Below are 12060 nucleotides of genomic sequence, written 5' to 3' on the forward strand. Positions count from 1 at the left end.
GCGACACGTGTCCCACTCTTCAGAAATGTGATGGTTTTTCTCCTCCGATTAAGCCTTGTAACTTCTTAATTAGGATCCGAGTGTTAGCTTTTTAGCATTCTCAAAACTCTGTAAATAGGGTCATTGTCAAGGTGATTAAGTGTGGATTTTTTAGAGCCTAAATTCTCACATATTTTCTCTTATTTTCTTGTTCTTATTCTCATACTTTCTTTTTAGAATTTTATGAGAATTATGTGCAAGTTAGGCTAGAGTATTTAGGTGAGGCTAGAGATGATTTTATATGTGTAGTGAACTTATTTGGATTTTTAATTTTCTAATGGTTTGTAAGTTTTATACATTTGAGTAAATAATTTTCTTTTATCATATTTCTTCCTCTTATCAATATATTTTATTGTCAACTTTCATATAAATCTAGTCAAGCTCTTTTTATGTGATTGTTGCATTATATTATATATTGATAGGTATTGTTTTATGAGTAGTCTTTTACTGCATTATTGCCAACGGTATATTGTCGCTCTTAGATTTCTCATAAGATAATTTTTCCTAATTCTAAATGTTAGAATTTTATTTACTCGAATACATTTTTAATTCATATGTTCTTCAAATATTTATTTTCCGATTGAGTCAATTTATGAATCAAAATCCAAATAGGTGAACAAAGCATGTGGAGGATTCTCAAAGCCTTATCACTTTTATTTATTGAATTTTCTCCATTTTAAATTGTTCAAAAAATCATCAAAAACACTCATTCATTTTCTTTGTTTGATTGCTTATTTTCCTAACGCTTTTTATTTGCTAATCATTCCTTGTTCAATTTAACACTTCCTCGTGGGATCGACCGTTCAAATTGTACTACAATTGACCGCTTGTTTTTGTACACGTTTGGGCGTAACCAGTTATAGAACACTTTAGACATCGACATATTTGGGACATTCCAGAAATTGACATTGATGACGTGATGATAGTCCAGGATACGGAGTCTACAAATATTGAGTTAGTAGTGGAACTACCAGAGATTGACTCATTTGTATTGAATCGACATGGAGTATCGTTTAATGTTGTCACCTCCGATGTTGATGCAATTCTGAAAGATAAGTCTTCCGTAGTTGATGATTTTATTAATGACGAGGATGATGAAACTTTAGAGGAGTACGTTGAGGAGGAAGTCATCGAATCTGAAGACGATGATGACATAAATGATGATGGTGATAATCAATAATGTAGCAGCGACGATGAGAAGAATTTAAGAATAGTAATTTTTGTCCTTTTTCTCAGATTTCGTTTTAATATTATGATCTTCTGTGAATTTATAAATATTGTCATTAATATGAATTTCTTCACAGGCATTCATGGCTGGTCCGGTAGCGACTTGTGTTGGCTCTTCAGGGGGAGCGCAGCCTCCTCCCGGTCCTCACAGAGTCCCCGCATTCTGTGAGTCTGGTATGTTATTCTGACTTTTTTCCCGTTCTATCATATAGTAAATAAATGTAGTAGTACATGTTGATTTGAAATGCTTTCATATGCTTAGAACTTGATGATTTTTTATACATAATTTCAAGTAACTATTACTTATTATAGTAATCATAAACAGAAAATATTAGAGACAAATAAAACTAATCGTAGCAACCAAAAGTATCCAAGCTTACAATGTCGGGTATCATACTCTCAGCATTGCAATAAGTTGTTATGCTGTCGAAATTTAGTTAGAATTTAAGAATTTTAACAAATGTAATTTATTTGACAAGTCAGTACGGAGACCCAAGAGCTGATATCTGCCATAGACAATTGGGCAGACATGCATCTTCGCAGGGCCTCTTGGGTTAATCCCCTCGCGGAACACACTTTTATAAGTATTTTTATTTTTCATATTAAATTTTTTATACTGAAATAGTGGTTTTATAACACGTATAAACAATTATAATGTCTTATTATGTAGAACACCCTGGAGGAAGAGACACAAACGCAGAGAACACAGCCTACTTCAAGCTCGACTAGACCCGCCTTTGACGAGCATGGGGTTTTGGAGCAAGTTCTTGGCATGCGTAGAGGACATAAGATAGGAGTGGGTCCGACGCTCTCCCAAAAGCATTAATCCGGGGCTTCTCCTTCATCTGCTGGTTCAAACTCGAACGCAACATCATCGGCTCAACCTGACCCATGTATGAGTTGTTATTTAAAGAAATCGTACTGGGAACAAGTTAAGATTTATGAGAATCAGGTTAAAGTGTTAGAGTTGGTGGCTAAATTGCAGCCCAACATCCAATTACCTACGATTGATCGTCCAGAACCAGTTGACCTAGACGCTGCTCTACCTCCTTCAGATGATGAAAGTCTTGATGATAATTCAGTTGTTGGCGATGCTGCAAACTTAGACGATTAGTTCCGTTATATGTACTATTTTATTTTTCACTTTATTTAGACTTTTATATTTTTTTGAACATTATATATGCATTTCATGTAGTATTCATAATATATTTTATAAATTTATTTAGATTTACTGTTTTTAATATTAATTTATATTTCACTTTTAATGCATCTTAATAAATTATATTCAGTATGTAACATAATAATGTTTAATTAAAATTATTAAAAATTAATTAATTGCCATTTTTAAAAATTATAAAAAAAAATTAATTTTGGTTTTTTGGGACGACTTTTTTAGACTTGTCGTCACAAAAAAAAGATTATTTGCGATGACAATTTAAAATGTCGTTTATCACGCGAATTTTGCAACGGCGTATTAGCGACACTTGTCGTCGCAAAAACAGCTTGTCGTCGCAAATACAGTTGCGACGACACTATGTTGTCGTAAAAAAAGGTTTTGCGATGAAAAATCCGCGACAACACGTCATCGTAAAAACCGTTATTTGCGACGATATGTGGGTTTTTGCGACGACAAAAAGTCGTCGCAAAAACACCTTTTTCTTGTAGTGTATAAACTAAATTTAAGTACCATCAACACACGCATAAGAGATCAATGTTTCTCAGAAAAAGAAATAAAGAAGAAAAAGGGCAAACCAAAAAATGCCGCAACATCCTTGAAAAGAAACACACAAGTAGTAGAACATATATTTGTGTAAATATGTGATTATGCATAATAAGGAAGAAACTCTTTGACTTCTTTAACACACTTTAAAATTAAACATGTTTAATTATGTTAAATTATGAGTTATTAATGTGTCTAATTTGATTTTCTTAATTAATTAAAAAACTTTAAATTATTTTCAGTATTTATGATTTCATCCTAAAATTTTTTAAAAATACACTTAATTTTAATGTATTTTCTTTTATTTTTTCATATTTCTTTTATTTTTCCATTTTTCTTTCTTTTTCCTTTTCTTTCCTTTCTTTTCTTTTTCTTTTTCCCTTCCCTTCCTTCCCGTGGCTGCTCAGACCTAGTGGTGTCAAACATGTTGTGCCGGGCCGGCATGGCACGTCCAACACCAGGCCCATTACAGGCCTGAGCCGGCCTGAGAAGAAAAACTCAGGCCCGGTCTAGGCCCTAGTCCATAAGGGACAGGGCCGGGCCTGGGCCCAGGCCCTTCACGGGCTGGCCCCGGCCTTTGTATTTTTTAAAAAATTTAATTAAAAAAATCATATGCCCCCAAAAGATGTGATTTTATTGAATTGATATAATAGGAATAAGTACACATAAATGACTGCCTCGTTAAAAACCTTGCTAAGTAAAACCCGTGGGGAGATCGAGACAAAACCTTAGCGAAGGAAAAAAGAGTGCAGTAGCTAGGAATAGTAAATTACAAACCTAAGTGCTCCCAGAAGATTTTGTTATTTCTAAGTTAGAAAAATATTCTTGCATTGAATCATCTGTGTATTGTTATTTTTGTCTTCTGGCATCTTCCCAGTCTTTAACGCACATTAGCCCCTCCAAGATATCTGGATGCATTCTGCTTCTCTTCTCGTCAAGAATTTGGTTGCTTGCGCTAAAAGTTTGCTCCGATGCTACCATTGACACTAGAGTTGTCAGAATGTCACGAGTTATTATGGACATTGTTGGAAAACAATTGGTCTTGCTCTTCCACCACTGTAAGATGTCTAGTTTGTCGCCATCGATTACAAAATTTGCTCAAAATATTTTACTAGTTCGGTAGACGCTTGTGTTGATGACGATCCTGCCGTTTTCTCTTTCTTCTTCAAGAAACTCCACGACGATCCTTTAGGCCCCGAACTGCTAGTTGACGTCGAAGTTCCCTGTTCTTTTTTACCTGTGTCGTATTTTGCTTCATACAAACTAAAAATCTTTTCTAACAATTTCTTAGCGTCAGTAATAGTTAGTTGCATATCTATTTTTAAATTTTCTGCGGTAGTAGTCATTAATGATTCAGTCCCATCTACTCCGCATCTAGAATCTAAAATGGTTGCCAATGCATCTAACATAGGACAACCTGACTAATAACTTTTAAATTTATTTTCCATTAACTTAACTATATTTCTAAAAAGTTTTGTATCCTTATAATTATAAAATGTTTCTGAAATATTAAATAGTTGATGTAAAGCTAAATGTGTAGTAGGATAATAAACTCCAGAAAGTAATTCAGTAGCATTGTAAAAAACTTCTAGAAATTTAAAAAAAAAATTTAACAATCTGCCAATCAGGATCAAAAATTAAAATTTGATCGTTCTTACTGTTTACGTATGTCGTGATAAGCTGTGAATATGGGAGTGCTGCCTTCAACATTAAATATGTGGAATTCCACCTATGTCTCACGTCAGTTGGAAACTTTCTTGGTCACATCTGACTGTTCCTGCAATATTGTTTGAATTCTTGGAGCTGGGCTCCAGAACTAGATATGAATGATAATGATTCTCTAATATTTGTAAGATTAGCTGAGATATGTTCAATTCCTGCCTGAACTACTAAATTAATTATGTTACATGCACAGCGTTGATGAAAAATTTCCCCCTCAAACGCTGGTTTCAAACTACGTTTAAACATGTTAATTGCAACTATGTTAGCTGACGCATTATCAAAAGTAATTGTTAAAACTTTATCTTCTATCCCATAAAATCCAAAAATTTCCATTATTGTACCAAAAATAGATGATGCGTTATGAGGATATGGACATAAATGAAAACTAATTATTCTTTTTTGTAAAACCCAATCGTCATCAACGTAGTGCGCTATGACACATAAATATCCAGTTTTATTGCACCCCTCCCACAGATCAGAAGTGCAAGAGATAGTGGCATTAAAAGTCCTAAAATTATCAACAAGAGATTGTCTCATTGCATAAAACACTTTCATGCAATCATAACGAGTTATGTTTCTACTTACCCGTTTAAATTGTGGGCAGAAGGCTGTCTGGAAGAATTCTTTGAACGACGCATCATCTACAAAAGAAAGAGGCAATTCGGCACTAGCTAGAAATTTAGCTAGTGCCTCACGAGCACATTGTGTATCGTATGAAAAATTTTGTAACCCCTGTGATGTGAGTGATAGTGTTTGTTGGCGGGAGTCCACACTCCCTCCTTGGTGCAACAGTAGCCATACTTTCCAATGTCTATCCAGATGACCAGTTTCCCCACCCTTTTTATTAGAAAAATGTTTTTTACAATATTTACATACCGCACGAATTTCCATTTCACCTATATTTGGATTTGGTCGGGGCTCTTCTGTGAAATGCTGCCATGCCAGAAAACTTCACGGTCTTTTTCCCCTGCTGCGTTCTCCAGCTTCCTCATTGTGCACTGAAGCATTATCCACTGGAGCATTTTCTGGTTCAGTGGGGGTGGGGTTGGGAGGCATCATTTCTTCCTCAAAAAATGTCTCATCATCAAGCTCAGGAATAGCAGTGAAATCAGGAAAGTTTAGTGCAGCTATTTTCTGAAAATTGATTGAACTTGAACTTTGTAAATGACAGAGCAAGAAAATGAGTGAACGCGAGAAAAAAGCTTAGAATCAAAATCAAAGAGACAAGTTGAGAGATAGAATGAGAGTGAGATGAGAAGTTGAGAGTGAATTGTTGTGTGAGATTTAGGGTGGAATAAAGGGATATTTATAGAGGATTTAGGGTGGATTTTCAGATTCTTGCTGTTGGGTCCTTCGCGGGCCCAACAGGCGGCCCGTGACGGGCCTAACGGGAGGCCTGTGACATGCCAAATGGGAGGCCCGTAAAGGGCCCACAAAAGGATTTAGAATGGGCTGTTTCACGGGCCGTTTCGTAGGCTTGGGCCGGGCCAAACAAGGGCCGAATTAGGGCTTATGCCGGGCCGAACACGGGCCGTGCCGTGGGCTTCCACGGTCTAGGGTTGGGCTTGGGCCGCGGGCTGAGAAGCTGAGGCCCAGCCCTAGCCCATTACACGTGCCGGGCCGACATGGCCCGTAACAGTAGGCGAACCAAGCCGTGCCGAATCCGACACTATTACAGGCTGGGCCGGGCCGTCCATGGACGGCCCGGCCCATTTGGCATCTCTACCCAGACCACTCCCTCTCTCTCTATTTTTCTTTCTTTCTTTCTTTTTCTTCTCTTTCTCTCTCTTTTCCTCTCACCGGCGCCACTCACTCTCTCTCTCTCCAGTGCCCTCATTCTCTTGACGCTCTCTCTCTCTTTCCCGGCCCTCTCTCTCTTCTCCCTCTCTCTTTCGCTCTCTCTCTCTCTCTGTGGCTGGTTCTGCCGAAACAGCAAGCAAAAAAAAAAAAATAGAGAAAACGAGAGAAACAGAAGGAGCAAGGCTCCATCAACTAATTTGAGGTAAAACCCCTTGAAACCCACTCTTTGATTTAAATTTCAAACTTGAGGAAGTGTGATTTTGGTTAGATTTGATGAATTTTGGTCAGGGTTTAGATTTGGACAAATTGGAGTTGAACTTGAATTAAATTTGGGGATTTTCAGTTATTGAACTTATTGAAGTGTATAGAAACTGATTTTAATGATTTTTTGAGGATTTGTTTTAGAACTGAACTCAAACTGCAGGTTTTGGTATTTTTCTTGCTGCTGTCAGAATGCTGCCAAAATTCTTTAGAAAACTTGTTTTTGAGCTAAATTTCAATTTGAAATCAAATTAACTGTTTGAGTTTTGATTTGTATAGACTTCTAAATTGAATTATGAAATAAGTTGTAAACTTTGAATTTGGGTTGAAGCACACTAATAGGAAGCAATTGTACATAATTGAACTAGAATTATTTTAGAGGTGAGAACTAAATTCTAGAACATTGTTTTGATGACGAAGCTAGTGGCACGATCGGACGTGGAGCGTCAAGAATAGACGGTTGGACAACGTGAAGTTAGCAGTAGATTAAATTACTAAGAGGTAGGATATTGCTGTCCATATCCTTGATAGTCATGATTTCAATGATTTTGGCCTATGAAAATGTTTTAAACAAAACATTTTTAAAGAAAAATGATTTTTGAAGAAATAGCATGAATAATACTATTGAGTTTCCAATAATTTAGAAATTAGAGTTCAAAGAGTTTTCTTTCTTAAAATGAGATATTTTAAGAAATAATAAAACGTATGATGGCCACAGAGATCGGGATATGAGAATCATATCCTTGGAGGCAGGTCCCGAAACCCGTACAAGCCACTTCTTGCTCAGTGGTGATATTATGGATTTGCATATTTTCATTATCCATATATTTTACTACTATTACGTGAGTATTTCCTTTTTTTAAAGGATGATTGGTTCTTGGTGTATATTTTACTACTATTACGTGAGTATTTCCTTTCTTTAAAGGATGATTGGTTCTTAGTGTATGTCTTCAGACCGTGAGTACTTTAATTATTAAATTTTTATAGAATTATATCCTACTGGGTTTTCCGCTCATTTTTCTTCTGTTTTCAATGTTTTAAACCCCCCATCCAGAGTTAGCGGTTTAGATTTACAGCATGGCGAGTGGATGCTAATGGATTGAATGCGCAAGATTTGAAGTAGTTAGTTTGTTTTGAATTTACAGTTTTTAATTCTAAGATGTACTGTATTTCTGTATATAAACTATATTAGTCGACATTGTCCCAGAGTTGTACTATTTTTCTTGAATTTTATGGACTGTTTTAAATATTATTTGTAAAAAAGAGAGTCCGGAGTAATATATTTTAATATCTATTTTGATATTTGTATATTTTATTTTATTTTCATAGATTTTCTTTAATTAATTCAGTTTAATTAAGTTAATTTTCTTTAATTATATCTCAATAATTACGGTCTTATCTTTGAGGTCGTGACAGCTTATGCTAAGGAACATTGTTCTCATGATCATCACCACCTCCAAGCAGTTGCTGAACAGAGGAACCGAGGTCATCGGGGCCCCCGACGGGTTGAAGTTGTGAAGAGCAAGCAGTGTCATAGGAAGTTAAAGCTACAAAACACTTGCCAAACTGAGGCGACTGATCAGTGAGAACGCCGTCCAAAACATTGCAAGCAAAATCAACAAGACCGGATGCGTAAATCTCCGTTCGGCCGACATCAATTCTCTCCGGGCCACACCACCGCAAACGGCTGGCTTCTGGGAGGCTGGTTGAAATTAGGGAGGTGGGACTTGGATCAGCTAGATAAATCCCCAAAAACATGCACTTTGGCAATTGGATTATGTCGACCACTAGGACCGCTGCCCACGATGTCGTTTGCATGGCAATGGGAAATTGAGCACATGCTAATTACCATGAACGACAAAGGACTAGAACTACTGAGTGATCATATGCCATATTGATCAATCTGGAATGCGTGGTGTATAGATTCTCTTGTTATTATAACCACAAGTACTCGACACACGTTTTTCTCTTGTTATTATAACAACTACTAGACAGACGTTTTTCTTTAATTTGCTTCCAAAACTTGTGCAAGAAAGCATCTATTTATAGGTTTCCATAGTTTTGTTAAATAAGGTCATAGTGGAACACACATAGACATAACTCAATTGTTGAACTACTTAATTAACATGTTTGTGCATCCCACGTTATTGGATTCAAAGGAATGATAAAATATATGTTTCGATCTCATATCTCAATCTCTCAATACTTAATAATCTCAACCAAAAGATCTTATAGTATTTTTCTAATTTATTTAAATATTGTTACGCCTAAGTATGGAAACTAAGTTAAATAGCATATATTAGGGGCTGTTCTTTTGCCGTTTTTGAGTTAGGTGACTTGAGTGTAAATTTTGAGTTGAGTTTGAGTTATAACTTGAGTTGAAGTTGTAATTTGAGTTTGTGTTTGGTTGTGTACATTTGAGTTATGGTTTGAGATAAAAATCTTTTTGAGTTTGTGTTTGAGTAAGTCAAAACTTGAATTTGTATTTAGATAGTATTTTAATAAAAACTCAATGCTGATGAAAAATTTTAATAGGGTATATGGGTGGGGTTTGATTCGTCTTTTTGTTGTCAATGCATAGAAAAAAAATCATCTTAGTCAGAATTAAAACGAAACAATTATAGTATTTTTAAGAATAGAAAAAATATTGTTCATTAATTTGAGTTTGAGTTTCTGAACTCGAGTTGAAGGGGAAACTTGAACTCAAGTTTTAGTCTCAAACTCGAGTTCAAAGTTAAAAGAACATAAAATTAAATAAAGTTGTAACTCTAGTTATTTTTTCTTTTAGTTTTTAACTTAAAAATGGGGCTGCCGAACAGCCCCTATATATCCCAAGCTATGAGGTTTGTCATGATACAGAGGGTTATCCTTTTTTGAAGAAAAAACATTGTAAGAACCAGTTTAATATTACTTTCTAGAATCTGCTTGGCTTTCTTGTCCAAAAGTTGCATCTAGTAATGTAATTGAAATAGCCACACCGAAAGCAAATGCGATGGCATGAGACCCTCGCTAACTCATGGATTTATTGCCAATCACGACCTCGCAATGTTGCATGCCCCAGCAAAAACGAATAGTAAATTAGTAATTTCATGTTGCGATACCATGATTAAGTCTTAGTCGATTGGTCTTTAAATTGTAACTCTAAAACTGAATCGCGATGCTAAGATACTAAATAAATTCGGTTACTTTCTTCTCTTTTTTTTCTTTTTTCTTTTTTTTTTTATAAATTTAAGACATTTAACGAGAGAGCAAAATAAAACAACACTCTTTAAACAATATAACTCAACTATCAACTACCTAAAAAATATCTATCATGTTTTTCGTTAAACAATACAACAGAGCAGTATGCGTTCCCCTAACAATACGTGTGGTGTCGTGGTGTAGTTGGTTATCACGTCAGTTTAGCGCACTTGCCATATATATCTTGCAATTGTTATTGAATATATTCTTGTACACCCACGTGAAATCAATATATATAATATTTAAATTAGTTCTCATATCTTACTAAGTGTAACAAATAAGCTCCGAGATCTTTTGTTGAATATGTTCAGTTTTATTCGGAGATTGGGGATATGAGATCGATTGGACAGCGACACATACATATAAAATTCCAGCAATACATCTCAATCCTCCGAATCCAATAACGTGCGATGCGCAAACTACTTAACATGTTAATTAAGTAGTTCAACAATATATAATAGAGTTATGTCTAATATTAATTGTGTTCCACTATGTCTTTAATTAACATAAACTATAATGAAACTAGCCTATAAATTAGATGCTTTGTTGCACAAGTTTTACAAGCGCACAACAAAAAAACAGCAAAACTTCCCTCAAGTATAGTAGTTATAAATCCAAGAGTAACTGCAAATATCCCTATCACAGGTTGATCACTATGGCAAATTATCGTCCAGTGCTAGTCCTTGCATTGTCGCTGATGATAATTAGCATGAGCTCAGTGGCCCATTGCGATATTAATGCAAACGACATCGTCGGTACTGTTACTGGTACTGGGACTAGTACTGGTGCTACAAGTACTAGTCGTCTTGATCAATATGATCCGATTGCCAAAGTCCATGTTTTTGGCGATTTATCAAAGTGCGCACAGTCCCAGTTCTCTAATTTCAACCAGCCTCCCAGAAGTCAGTCATCGGTCGCTCAAGTATATTTCACTTTGTTGTGTGGCCCCAAGAGAGTTGCTGTTGGCCAAACAGTCATCAAGAACCCATCTAGTTTCATCGATTTTACTTTCGATCTTGTCGACAGCCGTCACAATTCTCCGCCATCACGCGACTTGGCCGACTGTTTAGTAGTTTTAAGTTTCCTTAATTACAATGCTTGCGCCGCCAAAGTTCAACCCCTCGCAACCGTTGACCCTGGTTCTACTGTACAACAAGTGCTTGGGATTGGTGATCAACAGAATTTTCCCAAGTATGAAGCCAAAGAATTTTTTGCTTACAATTAATTATTACGCATAATTAATTTCATTCATACATACGTACATGTGTATATGTATGTACGCACCAACTATCTCTATTGCTTGTATTGTGTGTTTATTTTGCACGTTCCTGTCCTCGTCTCCAATTATTTGGTCTGCCTTTTACTTCTTAACTTTTTTTGTTTCCCCTTCATGTTGTGGTGGGAAGTGTAATTCCTTATGTTGTTATTTATCTCTTATTGGTATTAATGATTATTGTTACCCTTGAAACTTTATGATGTTGAAACTTGAAATAGTTTTTACTCTAGGTTATTAATTCTCTTTCGATATTTTGCAAAATCAATAAGCATTATTCGCTGCAAATGTTTCTAGTATTTGAGCTTAATACTCAAGTGCAAAGGTTCAGAGCAATATGAATAAGCTCGGACACTCTAAATTGTAATTCTCTCTCATCAAGCTCTAAATTAACGTTAATCTTATATGTGGGCATTTGAATGAACATATTCTAACCTCGGGAAAGTGTTTAGATACTTCCTTCCAAGTTTAGGGTCAAATCTTCTTCAGATCATACTTTCCGATGCCAGCGGGCAAAGTCTTCAATACGAATTAAACTTTGATTCTAATGCGGCAACGGTAGTGATTTTACGTCTTTGTACTTTCTAGACCCAGTAATCACATAACAAATAAACAACTCAAACAATCATACCATATAAGAGCACATTTTCATGCTAAGCCATAGTTCTCATGTGAAACTAGTTTAAAGTGTTAATGCCTGGATTAATATCACCTATGCACTTTAAATTTTGGGTCATTCCTTACCCCATAAACTTTAAAAACTCTAATTTTACCTCTT

The 12060-nt window shown here is 35.7% G+C and overlaps 1 pseudogene; it reads left to right on the plus strand.

The window, feature by feature from the left end:
- LOC112090926 overlaps positions 1-1219 on the plus strand; it is a 13946-nt pseudogene extending 12727 nt beyond the window's left edge.
- The last annotated feature ends 10841 nt before the right edge of the window (positions 1220-12060 follow it).

Source organism: Morus notabilis, unplaced genomic scaffold (assembly GCF_000414095.1).
Source record: "Morus notabilis unplaced genomic scaffold, ASM41409v2 Scaffold322, whole genome shotgun sequence".
Lineage (NCBI taxonomy): Eukaryota > Viridiplantae > Streptophyta > Magnoliopsida > Rosales > Moraceae > Morus > Morus notabilis.